General features: G+C 39.1%; 1 protein-coding gene across 5 annotated transcripts in view; it reads left to right on the top strand.

Moving 5' to 3' along the window:
• Positions 1–12,223: 12,223 nt before the first annotated feature.
• ITPRID1 (ITPR interacting domain containing 1) overlaps positions 12,224–23,827 on the top strand; it is a 128,386-nt gene continuing 116,782 nt past the window's right edge. For all 5 annotated transcript variants that reach the window (XM_073238639.1, XM_036990587.2, XM_036990586.2 and 2 more), the window contains exon 1: positions 12,224–12,356. The gene's annotated coding sequence lies outside the window, so the exon portion shown is untranslated. The remainder of the gene's footprint in view (positions 12,357–23,827) is intronic.

Here is a 23,827-nt window from a genome sequence, read left to right as displayed (position 1 = left end):
CATTTCCTAAATGTATCTGACACAAAGCGTCTCTCCACCACCACTCTTGTTGCTCTTGTAGTTTGGCAGATTGTTCTTTGTTTCCATGCAATGTATGTTAACATTTCATGGACCTTGGGTTATAATTTGTGAAAACCTGGTTTATTCTGATCTTATAAGAGAATCAAGTTCATGGCAGGATCAGGCCACCAGTAATACTCTCTTTGTGTGTGTGTGTGTGTGTGCAGGTAGTATGTGTGTAGGGGGTGGGTGTGTGCAGAGAGAAAGAGAGGGAGGGAGCCTGGGAGCCTGAGTGCTATCACCTCGTCTAGTTGGGAAGAGGGAGCAGGCGAATACAGATAAACAAATTCTGTCACTCCACTTCTTGCCCTAAAAGTGGGCCCAATGATTACCCTGACTTGTCTTCTTACAACTTATCATATGAATACGGCAGATGTGAATCCTACCGGATTTGTCAGGGATTAGCATGTTTTGCTAGGAGTGGTGAGAGTTGGGGGTGGAGGGAGGAAAGGAAGGTACAGACGTGAATCTACATCCTGGTGTGGACAGATGATGCTCAAGGCTGGGATGTGACTGAATGTACCAGCTTCTCTTAGGAAAGTTGGCAAGATGCTTAGGACACAGCTTCCTGAGCCCCTGTATATATGCCCCTGACCTACAGTCAGGGGGAGAGAAAGAAGCTGGTAGGAAAATGTAAGAATTTCCGCTGATGAAATTGGAGACCTGGGAGAGTCTGCCTGGGCATAAATTCTTCTATGAAAGTTCTAAAGCTCAGATAGATTAAACTGGACTGGATGATCTTTAAGGTTTCTAACAGAGTAATGCCCATGATTCGATTATTTTAACCATCTTTACAAAAAGATTACTAAAAATTGATCATTATAGAATTCTTGTTTGGAATGTTGCTTGGTGAATAGCCCCCAATGCAGGCTTCCCCAGCTTCTCACTAAAGTACTTATAAAGAAGCAGAATAAGAGAAAATCCAAATCATTAAAAATTAAGATTTATAGACAACCTAGTATCAGGATTTGGAATGCCCTGTCAATAAATAAATAGATAAATAAATGCAATACAATACAAAGGGAATAAAATACAAATGGAATTGCTTTAGAAAAAAAAAAGACCATCCGTTTGTGTCATGACCAGGTTTAATGTCATGAAATAGTATCATTAAAGAAATAATGGATGTTTTCTTCCTACACTACCATCTCCTGCAGGCTTAAGAACTAGGACCTCTACCCACAAGGCTAGCAGTGTGCTCATCTCCCAGTCCCTCACCGCCCACTTTTGTAAGTCTAAGGTAGAGACTATAAATCTTGGAACTCGACTAGGAGATGTGGAGCACAGGTTTGGACAGAGTGCATTCTGGAAAGTAGCGCCATATAAAGAAAACACTGAAACCTGAGGCTGAGGAAGGAAACATGTACAGAACACAGTGAGCTTGGCGTGACGAATTCTCATATACTGTTTGAGTTCATAGCATGAGAGGATTAACACAGGAAAATAGCAGGAAGATTGTATGCTAGTTAAAAACTTGTTAGAGCCTGGTCGTGAATCTGGAAGATGTACTCATTCACCTGCCTTTGCACCCGAGGTGTGAGAAGGCAAATTGACAAATGGACATAGAGCAGGAAAAGGGCTATCCATTCACCCTGTCTGAAAATCAATATGGGGAGTTACTAGATCTCACCTTTCTTTAAGGATGGACAAAAATAGTAAGCAAACAGAGTAGTGACTATGAGAGAAAATAACTTCCAAATAGATCATTTGGCATATTGTCAGAGAAAATAAAAAAGGACGATATTTCTACAAATCATCCATTCATGATGCCAAAGAAAACATGGGTAAATAGTTTGGTATATTCAACACAGATGAAAAAGACATGGTCTAGATGAAACATGAGCAGACAGCCATAATGAGAACAGATTGAGATTAAAAGGTTGTAATGTGGGATTAGAATAATTTAAATGAGATAACATAGAATTTCAAGGACTCTTAAAAGATAATAGCAGCAGTAAAGTTTACTTGGAGGAGAACAGAACTGATGTACCAAAAAAGTTATCAGTAACATGATGACAAATTTGCTTTTTTTTCCAGAATGCCGAGACAATATATGAAAAGAGGAGAACAACCTGAGGAAAAAGCATTATAAACACTAAAGACAAATAGAGATGGATGACTGACTTGCAAATCATTATTATTTCTGAATGAAACCCTAGGCAAAGTAGAGAAGACATAAAATTATAATAAAAGAACATTTTCTACATGTCCCATGTGAAGTCAAAGAAATGACACATACTGGACATTTGGAAAATGAGAAACAACCAGGGTAAAGACAAAAATCAATTATGATCCAAATAAGAAAAATAGGTTTTCTGCAAAGAAACAAACATCGATTTAGCTCAGTTTCTCATTTATAACCTTAAGTGCCAGTAGACAATAAAGCAATGTGGTTTTTTTCCCTCAATGAACAGATTTGAGACCCTAGAATTTTAGACTTGCCAATTGTGGGAGAGCAATAGGAATATATATTCTGCTAAACAGAAGCTTATAAAGTATGCTAATGATATATCGATCCTACCTGATAAAATTATTTGCAGACACATCACAATTAACCAAGAAGTGAAGCAAAACTAGGAGCTCAAGAATGCAAGAATAAAGTCAAAATACAAAAAGAATGAGTGCCTATTTAACAATTCTTTGTCAGAACAAATGCCATATATACCAATGTATACATATGTATATGTATGTACATGTAATTATAAGTGAGATTATAGGTGATGTGAACAATATAACTAATACAGGTGGTTAAAAAATACATATTACATTTATATCCCTATAAACTAATAATCTAAAATTCCAGTGCACATAAAATATACACAAATCGATTATACACTAACTCATCTAGATAGCATAAACAATGCCCAAGAAGTAATAGTAGAAGTCTCAGTGTTTTGGTCTCTGACCTAACACAATAATACCAGAATTTAATCACAAAAGGTTAATCTCTGAACACATCAGTAAATGAAAAGCAAATTTTCCAAACAAAGCAGGTTGAATTTTTGGATTTTACTTTTTAGCTGAAGTGCTATATGTTAAGTCTTTGGAAGATGTCCATTTTTGTTGGTTTTCTCTAGGCATTTAAGAGGATATCACGTGCCAGCTTAAGGGAAGGTCAGTTGTAAAATGTAGAGAAGACTGTATTTTTTCTTAATAGCTCTTATTACCAAGTGATTCCTCACCCTTCAGATCAAATTGTTTTTGTAAGAAATGTGAAACTGAGAGAAATTTGACTCCAAACTAGCCAAATGTCCTACTGAGAATGAAAGAAATTGGAAACATTCACCAAATTGGGTATGTGCCCAGTCACTTGCCACCTAACCTACAAACATCCCTTTCCTGCCCCCAGAGGGCAAGCCTGCACTAATAAGGGAAGTATGTGCCACCAAGCCCCTTTCTTCCCTCCTCCTTGGCCTGCCTTTAACAAACTTATCTGAAGTGGTTATTGTTCTTTGCTTCAGTTGAAAAACCAGTCCCTTGAGGGCTGTAGAATCTTCCCAGAAGTTCAGGCCCTGACTTTGGGCTTGTCTCCAAGATCTGCACGGTGGAGCTGCATGTGGCCTGATGGGCCTGTCAGGGCCACCAAGGACCCTTTGCTGTGCAAGGTGCGGCATGACTTTGCTTCCTCCCAAAGTTCCGTGTCCATGAGCTTCATGTTGTGTTCTTGGCACATTGCATCATAGCTTACAGGCCTAAAACGAGTAACCGCACAGCTTTTCCAAAACAGAAAGAAGTGTTTGATTCTTAAACTGCATTTGAGCACAATGCTGCCATTAAAAGTTCTAGAGATGTGCTTTCTTGAAACGTAATGTTTAGTGATTCACATAGTGAAAAAGAATATGTTAAGCTGGTCTTGAATTGTAGTGCAGGTTCCTATTTCCAGGCCCTTTTGCTAGGATTTGGTAGGATAGATGCTGGAACTCTTAAAGCAGGAAGTGAAAACCACAATTTTTGCCTATGACTGGCTCTAATTGCTCCTATTTTGAATTTGCTTATCTCCTAAACACAGACTGAGGAAGATAGTAGACATTTCGTAAATATTTACTGGAAATACTGGAGCCCAAGAGGAAGGTGTGTGATGACCATGCTTACTAGATTTTCCAGAACCTTCTTCATTTTAAACACTCTGTTTTCATTATACATGGAGCTATAACTTTGTCTGAAGAAATATGGTCCCTTTGGACTGGGCTTCAGGTAGTTAAAGGAAGAGGAGCTTTGGCCCCAGGGTAGACCTGTGTGAAGCAGCACACATAAAACCCTAGCAGAGTGACATCACAGAAAGCCTCTCATCTTTAGGGTCAGAAAGACCTGGGTTTGCATCCCAGCTTCACCATATTTTACTTGTATGGCCATGGGCAAGACTGTTATCAAAGTAGTTATGTACTGTGGTGGGGTAAACTGATGTTCCTGTGGGCATCTCCAGGGAGTCCACTTGGGGAGTGGACAGGGAGAGACACTGTGGGATCATATTTCCTGAAAGGTGACTGGAAGTCAGAAAGTCCTTGTTCCCCTCGTTCTGCATACATTATCTCCAGAGCCAGCTCTGTGCCCCCAGCCCTGCTTCCATGATAAAAGCCAGGTGGCCAACACTTGTCTTCCTAAAACAACTGGAAGGGAGAAGGCAATTCAGTAAAGTCTCAACACCTTTTAGCTGGGAAAAGGAAGGTTTACTCCCATTCCTGCTCTTTCAGCAAACCCAGGAGGATGTTTGCAAAGTGGTCTATGATTCTTAAGTTGTAGAGAATTATTTTACTCAACATCACTCCTCGGTTGTGAATTCATTCCTGTTCAGTGGGAGCAGGGAAGGAGAAAAGGAGACTTGCATATGGGAAAACCTTTCACAAGAACATCCTTTAATAGTGAATGCCCCAGGATAGCCTCTTTATTTAAGTGGGCTAACATTTTTTTTTTCTGTGGTGGAAATACAGTGCATTCTATCATGGGGCAGGGCTGCTCCCTATCTGGCTGTGATGGTGTAACAGCATCATAGCTGAATTCCACCTGTGCCATTCTCTCCCCACAATGTTTGGCCAGCAGCCTAAAATACTTGGCTGCAGAAGAGGGAAATTAGATTGTGAGTAACTGGTGCAACTAAGTCACCTCTAAACTCAGGGTAAACAAAACTCCCTTTAATGGGGGAAGGGGATAGAGGTTGTAATAGTTACAGCACTTGTTTTCAGCCCTGAAGAAGAAATTAGCAAATGAACTTGAGCCCAGTGATCAAGGATTCATCAGTAATTGAAAAATAAAGCACTAGATCTAATTACACCATGTTCAGGATTTAGAGATACCCTAAGCTGATCTGTAGTACACCATGGGTCTCCTTTCCACAGTAAAATTCTTCTAATGCACATGGCTGAGCTATTGATACAGTGTATATGGAATACTTTTAAAGCAAGTAAATACCTATTAATTTTTTTATACCTCAAAATCACCCTCTAAGTCAAGCAGATATGACATTATCCCCATTTGGCAGATAAGGAAACTGAGGATCAAAAAAGTTAGACAGCTTGCCAATGTCACGGAACTAGTAAGTGCCTGGTCCAGTTCCTAAATCCAGAACAATTAAATACAATCCAAATTTACGGAGTCACTACTGGGTTTTAGGCTCCTTGTCTCCAGTCCAGTGCAGTTCCCACCATTTTATCACAACATGCTATCCTCAGGCCCAACATCAGAGTCACTCTGAGCGTCCACCACGCTCTCTGGGCACAGGGCCGGCCCTGCACTTCCTCAACACTGGTGGTCATGACTGTCAGTTGTGGTCATGCCAAATCTAGTAAGAGCTAGGTCTTTGTGGCAAACTCACAAAGATTTAGAAACCCATTCTTTTCTGAGGCTTTATGGACACCCTCTCTGCCCCAAGTGGTTAAGTACCCCCTCAGCTGAGCACACTGAAATACTCAGTAGTTTGTGTCAACTATAGAGCCAGGCTCTTGTAGAATACGTTTTGTATCTTTTCATCCATATTGAAGTCTCAGTGTAGAAGAGGCCTAATATCTGTTCATGAGAATATTCACTACTGTGACTGAAAAGGTTATAATTAAAGATAACACTAATAATCACAAAATAATACTAGGAGCAGATACCATTTACTAGTTTCTCACTGTCTTCCAGATACTTTTCTATAGTTAGTCATCCAGTGCTCATAAAAACACTAGACAGGATGGAAAACTAACATGGCCTGTGATCCCCCTTCTGAGGCCCAACCTTGGAACTACCCCCAGATGATAAAGGAAGACTAAGTCAGCCCCAATTCACCTCCAAACCACACCAGACATTCCTGGATGACAGAGGACATGCACCACAGGTGGGGGACTGGGGAGGGGAGGGGATTTCACACATACTCTTGTTTTCTCCCCACATTACCCTGGGCAGACAACTGCCTACCCTATTCCCTCTGAAAGTCAAAATCAGCAGCCAGCCCAGCAAGGTTAGGGGACTCCTAGTCAGAACAGGGCTGCAGGCAGCTGCAGTCAGAGGCAGGAGCTCAGACCCAAGGCAACTGGACCACTCAGCAACTGAGCTTTTCCTCCTTACTCACCACCTGCCCACCTCAGGGTTGGCTAGGAGATGCCAGGGGAGGGAGTCATTGTAAAGGAGCAGAACCCGCACACAGGCAGGCAGCTCCAGAGGCTCACCTGCCCAGGGGCATTCCTTCATCCCCGAACACTACTTAAAACCCTACAGATAAAAGGAGTGATCCAGGCATCTGCTCTTTCCCATAGGTTCACATCACCAGCTGCGATATCCACTATATCCAGGGTAATGTGAGCTCAGAGGGAAAAACAGAAAGATGACTAAGGAGCAAACCACATTAGGAGGAAGACAGCAACTTGAACAGCCTATACCAGATAAAGGAGTATTAATAGATCAGAGGAATATTTTAAATGACTCCCTATCTGGCAAGACATGACTTCAACCAAATCATCAAAGTTGGCATCACTAGTGATGGGACAACCTGACTTCATAGGACTCTTGATATAATGCACCATATGTATGAAAAATAAAATTGATAAAAGTGAATAAATAAAATTCACTTTATACAATATATAAGAGTGAACTCCAGAGGTATAAAAGGCCTATATATAAAAGGTAGAGCTATAAAATGAATGGAGAAAACATTTTTTTAATCATTAGGTGGGGAAGTACTTCTTAAATAAGAACCCCAAAGCACAAACCATATGGCAAAAAGTGGATTTGACAACATCAAAATTAAAGACCTCTGTTCAGTGAGCCACTCTATAGATTACATTAACATATGGGTGGCAGATTAGGAGAACATGTTTGCAACTTCAAAAACCAACAAGGGATTAATCTAGAAAATACAAGGGAGTCTTATGAATCAACCAGAAACAAAAATGAACACAGTAGAAAATAGGCAAAGGTTATGACTATACAATTCAAAGAAAGGAAAGCATGGAAGGCTAATACATATATGAAGAGATTCTCAATGTTGGCAGTGAAAATGTAATGAGAGAAATGAAAACTGAAATAATATGGACATAGCATTTTATATCCATCTTAATGAAAATCAGATAATACTTGGAGTTAGGAAGTACTTGGGAAAAGAGATCTCTCCTGAACCACTGGTAGGAATATGGACAATATAGCACCTTTCTGGAGAGCAATGTGACAGAACCAGGTGACATTAGGAATGTGTAACCCTCTAGGGTAGATGTGGAGCTCTACCCTCTGAAGATGAGTAGGAACGGTGATGCCGTAAGATAAGAACAAACAGAAAATCAATCATTCAGTTCTGCTATAGCATAAAATTCCCCTTGTGGTAATAAGGGGGACCACTGGTGTTTATGTTACCAATACCCACCCTACACTCCCACCCCAAATTGCAGAGAAGATTGCCCAAGACTCTGGGCCTCTGAGCTATGGCATAACCTTCACTCTTTGAAGCTATCTAGGATCTCTAAACTTTGGAGGTGTCCCCTTGGGTTAAAAGAAGCCTCAGGGAGGTGTGAACACTGAAAACACCATGGATTCTTGATCTTAAGTATATCATTTACATAAAGATGTAAGCTTAGCTATATCTGATTCACCATTCGTACCAATCCTTGACTCTGGGCCAGCTTTTGTGACTTTGAACAGTTGACCCTGATCCTGAAATCTGGCTACTAGGAATATATCCCAGACAAACTTGTATGCAAGGTCAGGAAAGACCAGTCATGAAAGACATGAACAAGAATGCTCATAATTTTGTTGTGGGCATTGGAGCCCAGCTGAATTTCTATCAATGGTGGAGTGGATAAGTAAAATTAATTGACTAAGTTGAGTCTTACATGATGAGTAGAAACAATATAGGCAGAGAAATAAAGGATAGTTTGCCCCAAAAAAGGAAGTATCATCTACAGGGATGTGATGTGTGGGAGAAAAAAATGACCTTTGGGTACTTCAGATGATTACAATGGTAATTAAGTGAGTGATCTGTTCAGATCCCTACTAGCTGTGTGGGCAGGTTTGAGTGAGAGGAGGGAGGGAGGCCAGAAGACCAGGAAGGTAGCTGATATAACTCAGAAAATAAATGTTCAGGCTTTAACGGGTAGTGGTGGTGGAGACAGAAAGGAAAGGATGAATTCAAGAGGGATTTAGGAAGAAGAATTGACAGGGCTTAGTTGTGATAAGAATAAGGAAGAAGAGATAAACCTAAAATAATCCCTACATTTCTGGCTTGGATTCTGAGTGAATGGTTATGTCATTAACTGAGATCAGAAATACAGAGGAATATTTTCCGGGGTTAACAAGTATAAGGCTATGAAAAAAGACAGTTAAGTTGCTGGCTCTGCTGTCCAGAATCTTCAAGTTTATTGGGTAAGAAAGTCTTCTAAACAAGTGATATTATAGTAACATGTGCAAGGCACAGTGATGGTGTCCTTTAGGGGAGAGTAGCTGCCCTGGACGTATCAGCAGCAGTTGAGAGTATAGACTCTGGAGCCAGCTGCCAGGGTATGAATACTAATTCTTCCTCTGAGAGGCTGTGTTCCTTAACCTTTCCATGTCTCAGGTCCCTCATCTGCATAATGGGAATAACAGTATTATTCCTTATACCACAGGGTTGATATGAGGTTTTAATTAGAACAGTGCTGGGAACATAGACCATGCTTAAATAAATCAGTGAGGAAGCACCTAGGAGAGATTTGTAAAGACAGAAAGCCACACCCTGGCAGGTGCTTAGGTGTTTTCAAGTAAACCAACCAGGAAGAAGTTCAGGAAAAGTCATGGAGGCAGCATAGAGTGGGGAACCTGGGGCGACCTGACTGGGTCGATGTGGCTGGGGATGCTGTTGGGTCTGGTAGGAGGGCTAGATGGTGCTGGGAGGGGACTGGAGCCCTACGGAGTCCTGCCTTATTAAAGCAGGCTCTGCTCCTCTCTCTCATCCCACTTTCCACGGCCTACCACCTATGCCTTCTGACACTTCCTTTCTTTTTTCTGCTTTCTTTCTTGGTCTTGAAGATGGCTATTCATGGACCTATGTATTTGGTTCAGACTTTGCCCCTCTATAGTCAGGCCTGTATTCTATAACTAACCCTATTGCTTATACACCTCCTGTCCAACCCTATCTGGGTCTTACAGCAGCAGATTTCACCTCTACCACCACATGGGACCCCATTTTGCTCAGGACTTTAGTCTTAAAAACTCATTGATCCTTAGACTTGATATTCTGTGTTATATTCATATATATATGCATATATATTATATTATGAATATAACATGAATGAATATATATGTGTATCTATATATACATGCATATATATTGTAAAAGAAATAAATTGAAGACAGATAGGCCATTGAAAAGAGATATGAAACTTAAGGATGCCGGGCTGCGTTATATTCCCAGATATGGCTTTGGTTTCCCTTTGACTATATTTATATTCCCAAGCCATCCATCTAGAATACCTAAGTAATCCTTTTGGACTGACCTTTCCCAGAGTGCCCATCCTCATACTGGTGTGGAATGGAGGACCCCCGCACCCTGCCCTTCTTCTTTGGGGGCAGCTTGCATTATGCCTCCATCGCCCAGTGACTCATCCTCTCTGACAGGTAACTGGAAGCCTGGGATGCAGAGCATGCAGCTGAGCCAAACATGACTTTGTGACATTGTTTCATCATCTACAGGCCCTAGTCTCCATAGAAACACTTAAAAAGGAGTTGTTGGCTTTTATTTAAAAAAGCAATTCATAAAATAAATAAATTGAGGGTCATTAAGAAGAGTATGAAACTTTAGGATGTTAGACAGAGAGGGAGAGTCCAAATAGGGACAGGAGACAGAACCTGGGAAAACCAAATTGGCAAGAGAGGTCAAAGCCAAAGTGGACTGAAACAAGCCAATTTTTATAAATATTTGGCTGGGACATTGAAGAAGGCTAGGTAAGATGGACACTGGGCCATATAAAATTATTTGCGCACTGTAGGAACTGATCAGGAGTTGTGCAATTTAGTGACTATGGACAACTTCCTTTTAAGGAAATGTCCTCAAGGCATTATGATAGTATGAAAAGGGTAGTCAGACTCAGAGACAGAAGTATGCTTTGTAGTTCAGGTCATTTGACCTCGGACAAAACAAGTCACTTTTCTGGGTCTTAGCTTCTTTCATGCTAAACATAGGGTCGGGGGAAATAACTTTCCTGCCCTGATTATCCAACAGGTCTTTGGAAACAAAGTAAAATAATGGATGTGCAAGGACTTAATGAAGCTATAAAGCCAACACTAATGGAACAAATTACAATCATTAAAGCGATTTCACTGGGGGGTAGAATGTTAACAATAGAATGTACTTGCTATTTCAAGGGTTTGCCAGTCTGTGGGAACAGGGAAATTATCAAGGATGGAGGTCTGACCTAGGGATAAAATTACCACTTCATTCCACCTTCCTTTCAGGGTTCTTATGACAATTAACTTGCCAAGTTTCAACCACAAGACCATATGTTTGTTAGATCACATGGGGAAATGTGGTTTATTCTGATTATTTGTTTGTATTAACATTATTAGTGCAGAGCTTCATTTATTATGCTGGCCTAAATTCAATCTGTCAGTCAGGAGGTTTCACAGTACATAATGTGTAAAAATATTCTAAATGCAAAAAGTGATTTTTTAAACTAGAATTCTAAGCCCACTTCCTCCCTAGCAGACCTTGTTGGCAATCACCTTGGACCTCACCCAGAGTGGTGTGCATGCCGATCACAGTCCTGACCTTCTCTAGTCTTGAATTTCCTTCTGAAGTGTCAAAAGAATAGATAGTCACATGTACTAAAACAGCTTTAATATTTAATACACTGTAATTATTCTAATTATTTGGAAGCTGGTATTCAGTTGGTATTTATGCTAGGTCATTTGACCAAGCAGATCACCCATTTTCTGAACACACAGGGTAACTAAATATACATTGAACTCTCTCCCCTTCAGTGCTTCTCTCTCATGCTTACAAATAATATGCTAACTTCAGACACTAAAGCATAGAATCATTATAGTATCCAGATTCATAATTACTGTTTTCTCAGTCATAAGTTAGCCCACCAGGTGATGCGTCCTACATCTTCCGCCCCGTCTCTCCCCTTGCTTCCGCATGCTCTGTGCTCCAGCCGCACAGACAACTTTGCAGTCCCCAACTATGACCCTGTTCAAGAATGTTATGCCTTGGGCTCTGCTCTCTCTGCTTTCAACATCCTCCCTGCAGCCCCAAGCCTCGCTTAACTCTCATTCATCAGGAAAACTGCTACTCATGCTTCAGAACTCATCATGGGCACTATCTCCTTGGGAAATCTCAAGTTCCCATGAGGTGATACATCCCCTCTCCCTCTGTGTCCTCAGTACTTCTCCGAGGGGTTACTAGTGTGGCCTCCAAAAGCCTGTAAGCTTCTTGAGGGAGAGGAAACGACTTGTTCATCTTCACATCTCTTTTGTCCAGCCCAGGGTCTGGCAGAAAGTAGACCTCCAAATGTCCTGTGGGACCCATGAATGCAGGAATGTCTCCTCCAGACAGATTCATTTGTCTGAAGGAACCCCACTCTCTCAGTCCACTGTCTTATATGTTTCCTGATATAAAAAGATCAGGAAAACAGGTTTTTCCTTGAGACAAATGGGCGTGGATTATGAAAATGTTATGTAAGATTAGTCAAATGCTACACGGTTTCCTGCAGGACCTGTCCAGGCACACAGCTTTCAGACAGTTCAGGAGAAGAGCTTCTTTTGCAGGCAGATAAGGGTCAGTGGAGGGGGCTGCGACATTCAACTTCTTTAGGGGGTAGACTCTGCTTGTCTCCTGAGCTCTGCTCTAACTGCAGCAGGTAAGACTGTTGATCAAGAACTTTTCTTTGTGCATTAGAACCTAAATGTCCTCCCTATCACTAAAAGAAGAGACGCAGAAAGTCAGCTTCCTTTCTCCTTCTTCCTATGTGTTAGAATCTTTTGACTGGAACTGCGTTAACAGGCTTGGGTTGAAAGCAGGTGAACCTGATGAGACTGCAGTTAGAAACAATAGAATGATGTTAAATGCCACGGGTGTAAAGGGGTTGAAGATTCACTGTGGAAGAGACAGAAGAAGGAGTATTAAGTCTGAGTTCCTTTGGATCAAAAATAGGACTAACCTAGAGTTGTAGCTAAGAACTGACAAATGAATGGAGTGGTCATGAAAGCTCGCTGATTCCAGGGAAGTAGAACGAGAGAGAGAGAGAGCTGAGAGAGAGGGAGCCCAGGAGGTAAAGGGGTCCTTGATACCGTGGTGCTGAACTTCCGATTTCCGGATGGTGGTATTTTTGTGTGAGGATTTCATTTAGAACAATGTTTGGAATGCTGTAGTCAGAATGGTATTTTGTCACTCTGCTGTTAACAGACATAAGTTGTTAATTAATGAAGCATGCTAAATACCAATGAAATTGTATGTTCCAACCAGACAATAGAACATGTTTACACTTTTCTTTTTATAAATCAACATATATAGGCACAATTGCTTTTAGTATATATGTGCACACATGCACATATGTGTGTGTCTACACCCCTATATCATAAAAACAGTTGTATTTTCAGCCAATACCTTTCTTAAGTCAGCATAGGGCTCCCTCCCACTTCTCCTGGTCCTGACGTGAGGTTGGTCCATTTCAGTCACCACCACTGGGAACTGTCAGGAGAGAGACAGGTGGTGCTCAAGTAATTATCTACTGGTGTTTAATGATATGCAGCTTAATAATTTTACCAGACCACTTCCCCAACCCCTCCAAGATAAGAGATCAAGAATTGAGGAAGTTCGGGGAAAAGGAGTTTTTAAGGGAATTGTGAGGTTGTTTTTGCATTCCTTTTCAGTACTTCTCCACTAAAAAATACATGGAGTGACAAACCCAATGAGCGAAACACTGCTTTCTGCAGTATAAGTAAAGGGAAACAAATTATGGTGTGTCGATACAATGGACTACTATTTGGCCACTAAAAAATAAGTCAGATCTATGTAGCATGATGTCCAGATGTTTAAGTGAAAAACCTTGGAGGACAGTGATTGGAAACAATTTTTATAATAACTACATCACAAGACTGAGAAGGTGGGGAAAAGTTCTCACTTCATTTTATATATATTGCAATGTTTAAAATGTTTGCAGTGAGCCACCTGATACATTTCTTTTCTAAAGAAAGAATGACAGAGGGAGGGAATGTGAATGAGGAATTAGAAAAGAGAAAGAAGGCATCAGGCACACATCCTGAGAAAGTAATCAAGGTGTGAAGCTCTTTGGTGGGTGGGGCTAATGAGTCACTCTTTTATGTTAGAAGATGACAAATACATTGTGTTAAGAAAAGAAATCATCTATATATTTTGAATCATCCTTAATAAATTATGGTGCTAATAATATACTAAGTTTCCTAATTAAATATTGAACTTTTGGCAGATTTAATATTAGTAATGGGGACATCAGAGAAGGTAGAGGAGTATACTTGGGAACCTAGTTTAATTTTTAAAAAAAGAAAAAAAAAGAGCCGGACCCCCAGAACCATAAAGCATGCCAAACAACTGGACAAGTTTCAGAGAATCACAGAGACAAAGGTTGGACCTTGAGAGGGAGGGGCCAGGAGATTACCAACAAAACCCTTTAAAACATCGTATTTTACAGGGATCATAATATTTCATCACCTGAGTGTCTTATTGGACATGTAGGTAGTTGTTCAAAGATTTTTTTGGCATGTGTTTATAGATTCTAGAAAATAAATATTGAACGTATTTTCAGAGAAGAGAATTAACACATCATACCTGAGACTCATGTAAAAAAACCCACCTAAATTATATGATCTCATTTGTTTTCTACTTATTTATTCCTATTAAGTCTATGTAATTCAATTATGACTCTTACTATGTAATTTAGGACACCCTGGATATCCTTCAACCATCACAGAAATCTCCAGGATAGTGGGGTGTAGAACAAGGGTGGTAGAAAATGTGGTTGAATTAAGATGGCAAAGCTCAGAAAAAGAAAGCAGCTCACACTCTAAGTGACACAGATAATAGGTGGCGGAGCCAGATTTAAATCTAAATCTGTCCCAACAAAGCTATACTCTTGAGAAAAAACAAATTTTGTCTGAATACAGAAATATTACATGCATATGTAGCTGTAATTAGAGCCTCAAGTATCCATTTACACTTTCTAAAGGGCAATCTTTGTAGAACCTCCAAAGTTGTGACTTCTCTGTGGCAAGATGTGACTGGTACAAAGGTGCCTAATTTAGAGGTTGCTGTGAAAATAGGGTTGCACACAAAAGGTGACCACTGTGCTGGATAATGGGAGAAAGGTGGATATAGGGTAGACAAGATAATGGCCCCCATACCAAAGATGTCCATATGTTACCTTATGTTTCAAAAGGGACTTTGTAGATATGATCACGTTAAGAGTCTTGAGATGGAGAGATTATCCTGGATCGTCTGGGTGGGTCTGATGTGATCACGGGTCCTTATCAGGGGAGGCAGGAGAGTCAGAGTTAGGGAAGGAAAGTGTCCGTGTCAGAAAGAGAGCTGCAGAAGCTACATGACTGGCTTTGAAGATGGAGGAAGGGACCACGAGCCAAGGAACATGGGCAACCTCTGGAAGATGGAGAAGGCAGGGAAACGAGTTCTTTCCTAGACCCCTGAGAAAGGAATTTTCAGTGAGATCCATTTTGGACTTCTGACCTCCAGAACTATAAGATAATCAATCTGTGTCATCTTAAGCTACGAAATTTGTGGCAATTTATAACAGATCAATAGGAAAATAATACAAACTGTAATAGATTCTTCTAGGTGAACTTGATGTTTCAAGAGATCAGCGTCAGTGGGAACAGGAGTGGGACAGCAGGAGAATGTTACTGGTGAAGAGATGGCAGAATCGCTGATGTTAGAAGGTCCTTGGAGGCTGACTTTGAGGTGTGTAGATGGTGAATTGTGCTTTTTCACCATTCTTCCTTAATCTCAGGGCCCAGGAAAAGCAGCATAATTAGAATGGCACACATATAACAATGCTCTCATTTCTCACGTGCATTTTCTGCATATTGTAGGAATTTTTTTTCTCTAAGGTGTAAATAATTATCCTTGTGTTTAATCTTTCCATATTTTAATCATTCTGATTTGTTCAGACCTTTGAAAATTTTCAAGGACAAACTTAACCACAAATAATAAATTATTTAAAGCCCACAGAAAAAAGCTTTCTGAACCAATCCCCACAGAGCAGACATTTCCTGAATCTCAATCTTCCATCATCTTCCAGAAGATGCAAAAGAATTTGGGCAAGTCACATAATCTCCCTGGAGTTACTATTTTGTGAAATTATGCCTAATTCATTGAGACGGACAGAGAACCTTGAATCTTAGAGCTGGCAGTAGCCCAGATTTCTCATTTGACATCTGAGCAAACTGGAGCAATTACTTGTCCAAGATTTCACACTGTATTGCCCTCTGCCCCTGCCCCCCAAATGCACAATACACCAGGCTCTGCACAAGATAATAGGGATGCAGGAGTGAGAGATATCTTTTTTTTGTCCTGAAGAATTTTATAATCTAGGAAGGAAGACAGCCAAATAGCATAAATACATGAAATGGTTTCTTATAAATACAATGACAGAGGTAAGCATGGGGTATTGGTTGGGTTTGGAGGAGGGACACATAGCCCAGACAGGCAGCGTTCATCATGAATACTTACTGATTTTAAAAATAAGAGCTTGTAGTAACTTATTTTTATTTAAAAAATAATTGTGTTCTTGGTCAATAGTTTTAAAATACTGTCAAATAAAATGAAGAAAATAAAAGAAGATAATAAAAGGAAATAATAAAATTATCCATAATCATATCATCCAGAGATAGCTACTCTTAACGTTGGCTATTCATCTTTATATAGTGATATTAACTTCACTGCATTGATATATACACACAATCATGCATACATGTATATATTTTCAATCTCTCAAAATATATGTAATATTAGTGGATATACATATATGTATATATATCCTGCTGCTATTTGTCACTTAGCACACACTATCACGAATGATCTTACTTTATAATTGCTGACTCAGAGTTGGAGTGGATGTACTAAATACCATCTAATGAACCACCAAAAATTCTCCTACTTTTATTTTTGAATAGTTTTAGATTTATGGAAAAATTACAAAGGTAGTGCAGAGAGTTTCTCATATTCACTTTCCCACATTACTGGTAACTTACATTGGTGTGGTACATTTATTACAATTAATGAACCGGTATTGATTCGGGATTTCTGCTGTTCTTATGATTAGACTGGCATGATAGGGGTAGGGCAGGAAGATCCCAGAGGTAAAGTGTCATTCTCATCTTATTATATCAAGGGTACATTCTACCAGCATGACATCACTCTTGATGTTAACCTCAGGGGGTGATTGTTAGGTTTCTCAGGTGTAAAGTTACTTTTTCTCCTCTCTTTCAATGCAGTATTCTTTGGAAGAAAGTCACTATGCATAGCCCACACCCAAGAAGTGGGAAGTTAGAGGGTGGAATACCCACATAAATTATTTGTAATTCTCCTGCACAGGAGATTTGTCTATTCTCCTACAATTATTTACTTATTCAATCATTTATTTATATTAATATCTGCATGGATTCATGGATATTTATTTTAAATTTTGGGTTTTAATACAATAATGCTTTATTTATTGTGTACTGAAATTGTACCAGCTCTAGCCATGAAGAGCTTTTTCAGCTGATGTTTGTATCTCTTTGACATACCAGATCAGCTTGTGTGTGTGTGTGTGTGTGTGTGTGTGTGTGTGTTTAGCGCTTCCTTACCTTCTGGCACTGTAGATGCTGCAAGTTCCTCTTTTGTATTTCCTGTTCTAGTCCTAGAATCAGCCATCTCTCAAGGACGATTGGTTCCTTTTTATTGGAGAATAGAATTAGACACCAAGATCTGGATACTAGACATGCTTATTACTAGCGGGCTATTTCACTTCTAGGCCATCTCAGATGACAGAGGGAAGCAGTATATATGTGCATACTAACCCATGTATGTGTATCAACACATCTATAAATATGTCCATATGTAAACATTGCACCTATATTAAGTTAATGATGAGTTGATATTGACGTCCCCAGATCTACTCCACTGTTACCACCTAGATCATTCTAGCTTCTTCTCCTTTCTTATTTGTAAATTTCCACTCTACTGTGAGAAACTTAACTTCCACATTACATTTATACCTTTCCCCTTTTATTCTTAGTTAGCTTGGCTAGAAATTTGTCTATTCTATTGATCTTTTCAAAGAATGAGTTTTTGGTTTCATTTATTTTTCTCTATTGTTTTCCTCCTTTGAATTTCATTTATTTTTGGTCTCATTTTTATTATTTCTTTTCTTTTCTTCTGCTTGCTTTAGGCTTATGCTGCTCTTTTTTCCTCTCATTTCCTAAAGTAGAGAAACTTACATTGTAGATTTTAGATCGTCATTCTTTTCTAAAATATGCACTTAATGCTGCAAATTTCCTTCTAACACTGCTTTGCTGCACCTTACAAATTTGATGAGGTGTATGTTCATTTTCACTTAGTTGAAAGTATTTTAAAATTTATCTTGAGATTTCTTCTTTTACCAATGTGTTATTTAGAATTGTTATTTAATCTCCAAACATTTTGAGGTTTTTCCAGGTTTCTTTTTTTCTGTAAATTGATTTCTAGTTTGAGTCCACTATGGCATGAGAACATACTTTGTGTGATTTCTAGTATTGTAAATTCATTAAGGTGTATTTTATGGACCAGAATATGGTCTATCTTGTTGAATATTCCATGTGGCCTTGAGAAGAGTATATTCTGTTATAGTTGGATGAAGTTTTTAATAAATATCATGTTGATCAAGTTGGTTAATAGAGCTGTTCAGGTATTCAATAACCTTACTGATTTTCTGCCTGCTTTGTGTATTAATTACTGAAAAGGGATATTGAAGTTTTCAACTATAATGTGAATTTGTCTATTTCTCCTTGAAGCTCTGTCAGTTTTCATATCATATATTTTGACATTCTTGTGTTAGTATACACAGTTAAGATTGTTATATCTTCTTGGAGAATTTATACCTATATCATTACATAATGTCCATCTTTTTCCCTGGTAATATCCCATGTTCTGAAGTCAGCTTTGTTTGGAATGAATATAGCTAGTTCAGCTTTCTTTCTATCAGTGTTAGCATGGGGTATCCTTTTCCATCTCTTTTACCCTTGAGTACCCAAAACAATGTGTAAACTAGATGAGTCCACTCATTGTTTTTATGAAAATTTTCTGGATATTTGTTACTCTCCCATCCAACCAAATATGTGTTGACTTGGTACAGAAAAGGGAAAATTCAATGCTACTTCCTATTACTGTGTCAAGTCAATTCAGTTCAGTTTACATTTATTGAGCAGTTATTTATTTCCTGTTATTTATTCCCTTTATTACCAACGTAAATGTGAACCCAGTCCATCTCCCTAAAGTGCCCCAGAAAGCTTCCCCAAGCACCATTCATTTGCATTCAGAAAACATTTTATGCCTCAGTTACAGTGATGAGCAGATACAGTGATGAGCAGATGCAGCTATTCTGAGTTGTGACTGTGGTCCCATTTCAGGATTAAAGATTAGAGAGCTGTCTCCATTTTGTTACTTTTCTATATGGTCAGATTTAACATATTCATTGTTAAAAAGCAATTTCATTTGTCTTATTGACTTTCATCTATTCCATACAGTGGGTAATCTAAGTCATAAGAATGTACATTTTCTCCCATGGGGATCAGTAAAATAAGGCAATAAAGATGGGTTTTTTGTTGCCAGTGATAATGCAGCCCATAAACTTTTAAAATATATCTTGAATTTCCCTGCTTCTAAAAAACTTTATTCACCTATCATCTGTTATCTTAGATTATTTTACATGGTATTATAAAATTTTGTTTATGACTCTACCCTTAAATGAGAGCTCCATAATTCAGAGAAAATATCTTATTTTTGTATCTATAGTACTTACAAGAATGCTACCCAGAGATGCTGCACAATAAACACTTGTTGAAATGCAATTAAAATGAATAACATTCAAGTTCAGATTTGAAATCCTGCCCAGATTTCATTACTGAGCTCCAGACCTATGTATCCAAACTACCTGCCCAATTGTTATTATTGTTGTCATCATTATACATACAATCACAACACATCTCATGATGGTCATCTTAAGTGTAAGGGCCACTTCTCATGCATTACTGCAGTCACTTTTGCAATATCTCTGTGAAAGGAGCATCCGTAAAATAAGTATTACATTTTCCTGGGGATAATACTGAGTCTCAGAAATGGAGACCTTCCCAATGCCTTGCAGGTAGTAAGTACTGGAGCCAGAGATGGAACTAAGCACTTATGGCTCTAAGTCCTAAACAATTTGTGCATTCCCTTTATCCAATACAGCATTTTAAATCTCAACACTTTTGATATTTGGGACTGGAAAATTCTTTGCTGGTCAGGGAGGGTGACTGCTTTCTGCATTACAGTGTGTTCAGCAGTTTGCTGGGCCTTTACTTAATAGATACTGGTTATATCCTCCATCCACTGTGACAACCAAAAAGGTCTCCAGACATTGCAAAAGGGCCCTTGGGGGCAAAACTGGCTCCAGTCTTGAATCACTGGTTAATGGGAGACACAATGTGGGAGGAGCTCTGGGAACAAACGTAAGTAAAATGAAGGTAAAATAGGGGGAGTCTCCTCATAGTGGAGGCAGCATTTGATTGGGTCTTTTCTGTAGGAAGATTGAATTGACCTAGCAGGATTTATTGTGATGAGAATGAATATCAAATATTTGCTGAGCATGCACAATGTGTCAAATTTAACTCTAAGGGTTAGAATATAATAAGCATTGTTAAATGTCTTCTTAAAATGAAACACAATCTTAATGTCTATCTGGTGGAATGTAAAAGCTATTTGGGGTCACTTAATCTCATGATAAGCATTTAGCAACTAGATTTATCATATTATCTGTTAAAAATTACTAAGGAAAGAGAATTGCCTCCCATTTATTTTTGTAGCTTGCTAACCTATCAATCAGTCCCAAGCATCATTTAATTGTACTGTACATTGAGATTGTACTTTTTAGAAGTTTCTGGCTCATTGGGAATGTTAAAAAAATATTGAGCTTGAGTGTCTGCATAAACGTGGAAGGAAGGGAAGGTTACCTGAGCTCTTGTTCTGTTTAGCCAGGGCTCTTGAACCTGCTTGGAAACTCTCTCAATAAGCATAACAACTGTACCCTGAGTCAGTGTGGTGGGCCCAGAACAACAGGGCTAAATTTATTTCCCTTCTTTTCAGAATCACTGGAAAACTGAAAGATTGTGGCACCCCTGCAAAAATAAGCTCTCCTTCCCTGAACAAGCCAGTTGGAAAGTGTATAGGAGCTATTAGTACACTCTGTTTTGAACTCTGAGAATATACATAATTGTTAAGAATATGGATTTGGGAGTCAGGTAAATCTAGCTTTGCCTGACTCCTGGCTCTATCCATTATGACATGTGTGACTGGGGACAAGTCATTTAATATTTAAGAACCTGAGTTTCTTCATCCAGAAGATGGAGGTGGAATAACTTTCACCAAAGTTTCCTGGGAGAATCAAGTAATAAAATGTTGTAAAATTTTTAGTGTGGGGTTTGGCACGAGTCAACAGCAAATAGTGGCTATCATTACCATTTCTTCATCTTATTTTTGTCACCACTGTTAGATGCAGAATTCCTGTATAGGAAGGACTTGATTGAAATGAGTGCACCCAGTTTGACTTGTGTTGTCCTAATTGTTTTTGTAAGATGGGAAACACTTGAATAGGTTTTAATAAAGAATGTGGGTCTGATGGAGATTCTGGGGAGGCTGACACTCTCCCCCTCCCCAGACTCACCCTCTAAGCATGAAAACTACCACTATCATCGTGGTGGTAAAGAGGTGGGGAAAATTCTAAGAGACAAGGGAAAGCTCCCAGAATAGATTTAGGGCCAGCATTTAGGGCTACTGAAATCCTGCTCACAGAGGCTAGAAGCTCTTCAGAGGAACTCACCAGCTGTCATGGGGGAACAGGGAAGATTTGATAAAGTCCCTTCCCCATATTCTCCTTGAAGACAACCTCAGCACTTCCCTTTTGCATATTGGGGTTCCTCTTTGTTTGAAGTTAAATATAATTTGAAATGTACATGGTCTCTGCCATTATTTCAAACTCTGATGCAGCTTATTAAATAAAGAATATTGTCAAAGGCATGACTCAAGAATAGAACAACTTTAAGTGATGCTTTAGCATTATGTCCTTACAAGGATACATACTGCATGTAACTGTGGAATTTAATTTTTAAAAATGAGGTTGATAATATGCTTATTTACCTTTATGAAGCACAATTGTCTTATCTGCCAACTGAAATACTTCATAGATACTGCAATCCCAGGGAGGCTAGGTCTGACATTTAGGTCCCTTTCTTTATGAGTTTGGGATATGTGTGTATGTTTATGTTTGCTACCTCTGTACTTTCTGCTTAGAAGTTTCTGCAAATTGAATCTCTCCACCTGGAATATCAAGTTCTACTGTCCTCATTTCCAGTGATGGTTTGCAATGCAAATCATCATGTTGGTAACACCCAGTACCATAACCATGGCAACCAAATGAAAACAAGTTTTACTTCCTCAACAAAGTACTTTCCAGCCCTGCATTCAGACCTGATGCTACTGCCAACAGGTTAAAGGGCATTAAAGGAACAGCAAGAGGGTTCATAGAAATAAAAACACAACCAGAACCACTGTACTTATTCTCCCATGTTCCTCCTCTGAGCCCAGGACCTGTCACTAATAACTCCCGCCATTTCTAACTACATGCTTACCGCTTGCTTTCTTTAAAGGGTGAGTAGAGAGAATCACTGTGTATCCTTATCCCCAACTTGACCACAAAGTTTGGCAAGCAGACTGCCCTGGCTTTCTATACCTAACTTCCAAATGGAGCAGATCGGAAGAAACCTGTGTCCCTGTTCAGTAGTGATAAGAGCATTTTAGTGTAGCAGCTACGATATCAGCTCAAGGAGACAGGGAGGCAACCAAGACCTCTCCAAACACATTTTAAGCAAGTTGCAGAAAGTTACACAGGCCACTTCTCTGCTGGGACTCCTTTCTTTTGGTATAGTAACCCTTACAATTTGTTTTTTGTTTCCTGCCTGGGGAGAAGGGGTATTAGTTCTCTGCTCTCATTTCCTCTCAGCTGGAATGAAAGGGCCACTGTGGTCTGTTCTGAGATTTCTTTACATTTAGCTGTGTGACCAGGTGATTCCTAAGAAGAAAGACTCTTAGCGATAACCTAAGTGTCTTTTGTCATGGGTTCTGGCCTGGACAATTTCTGCACCCCCGTAACTACCTGCATGGCTTCATTAACATGGAAAGCTCTAAAACACAGGGGATGGGAATGGTTTAGGCTCAAAACTTTAGGGTATTTCTCCTATATTGTGAGTAATTTCAAGCAAGGTTCTGAGGTGAGATACAGAAAATTATGTTCCCCTTCCTTTTGTAACCATTCTTTGTATCTTGGGACTCCTGTGTCATTTTCAGACTATTTTTCCTTACTTTTTCATACTCATTCATTAAGATGAAGCAAAGAGTTAAACTCCTTGGTTTTTAACTAATTAGTAAATCCACTAAATATGAAAACTGAGCTTAGTGTGTTGGGGCTATTTTTTGGTGGTTTTTTTGGTATAGATGGAGCCTGACATAGAAGTGAAAACTTCTCCTTTTGAAAGAGTAGAGAAAACTGATTCCATGATAGGCTTGCCAGTTATATACAAGACAACCAGTTACATTTGCATTTTAGATAAACAGCTACTTTTTTTTGGTAAAAACATGTCCTAAATAATCCATGGGCCATACTTAGGCTAAAAACTATTTGTTTGTGATCTGAAATTCAAATGTAACTGAACATTCTCTATTTTTAGTTGCTAAACCAGGCAACTTGATTCAGTGATAAAAACTGAAGAAAATTGTAAGAGGATAAAAGAGCATCCATTTTCCTCACTCTAAACCTTTCGCTACAATATTCCATTGAAAAATCACCTAATTACCATTGTCTTATTATATCACATTAGGAAATGATTTAATACTGGGGTTAAAACCTTAAAAGGAGAAAGCCATAGTCAAAATAATCATAATGAGTCTAGAGTTCATGATATTTGCTTTATAGCACAGAAGACTTTTTTCTATTAGTTTCCCAACTAGATATTGAAAACGATTATGACCATGATTATGTGTAGGATTTGAGTTTGTTTGATAGTTAAGGCA

Source organism: Manis javanica, chromosome 6, assembly GCF_040802235.1.
Source record: "Manis javanica isolate MJ-LG chromosome 6, MJ_LKY, whole genome shotgun sequence".
Lineage (NCBI taxonomy): Eukaryota > Metazoa > Chordata > Mammalia > Pholidota > Manidae > Manis > Manis javanica.
The sequence above is the reverse complement of the archived record's forward strand: the minus strand, read 5'-3'. Positions and strand labels throughout refer to the sequence as shown.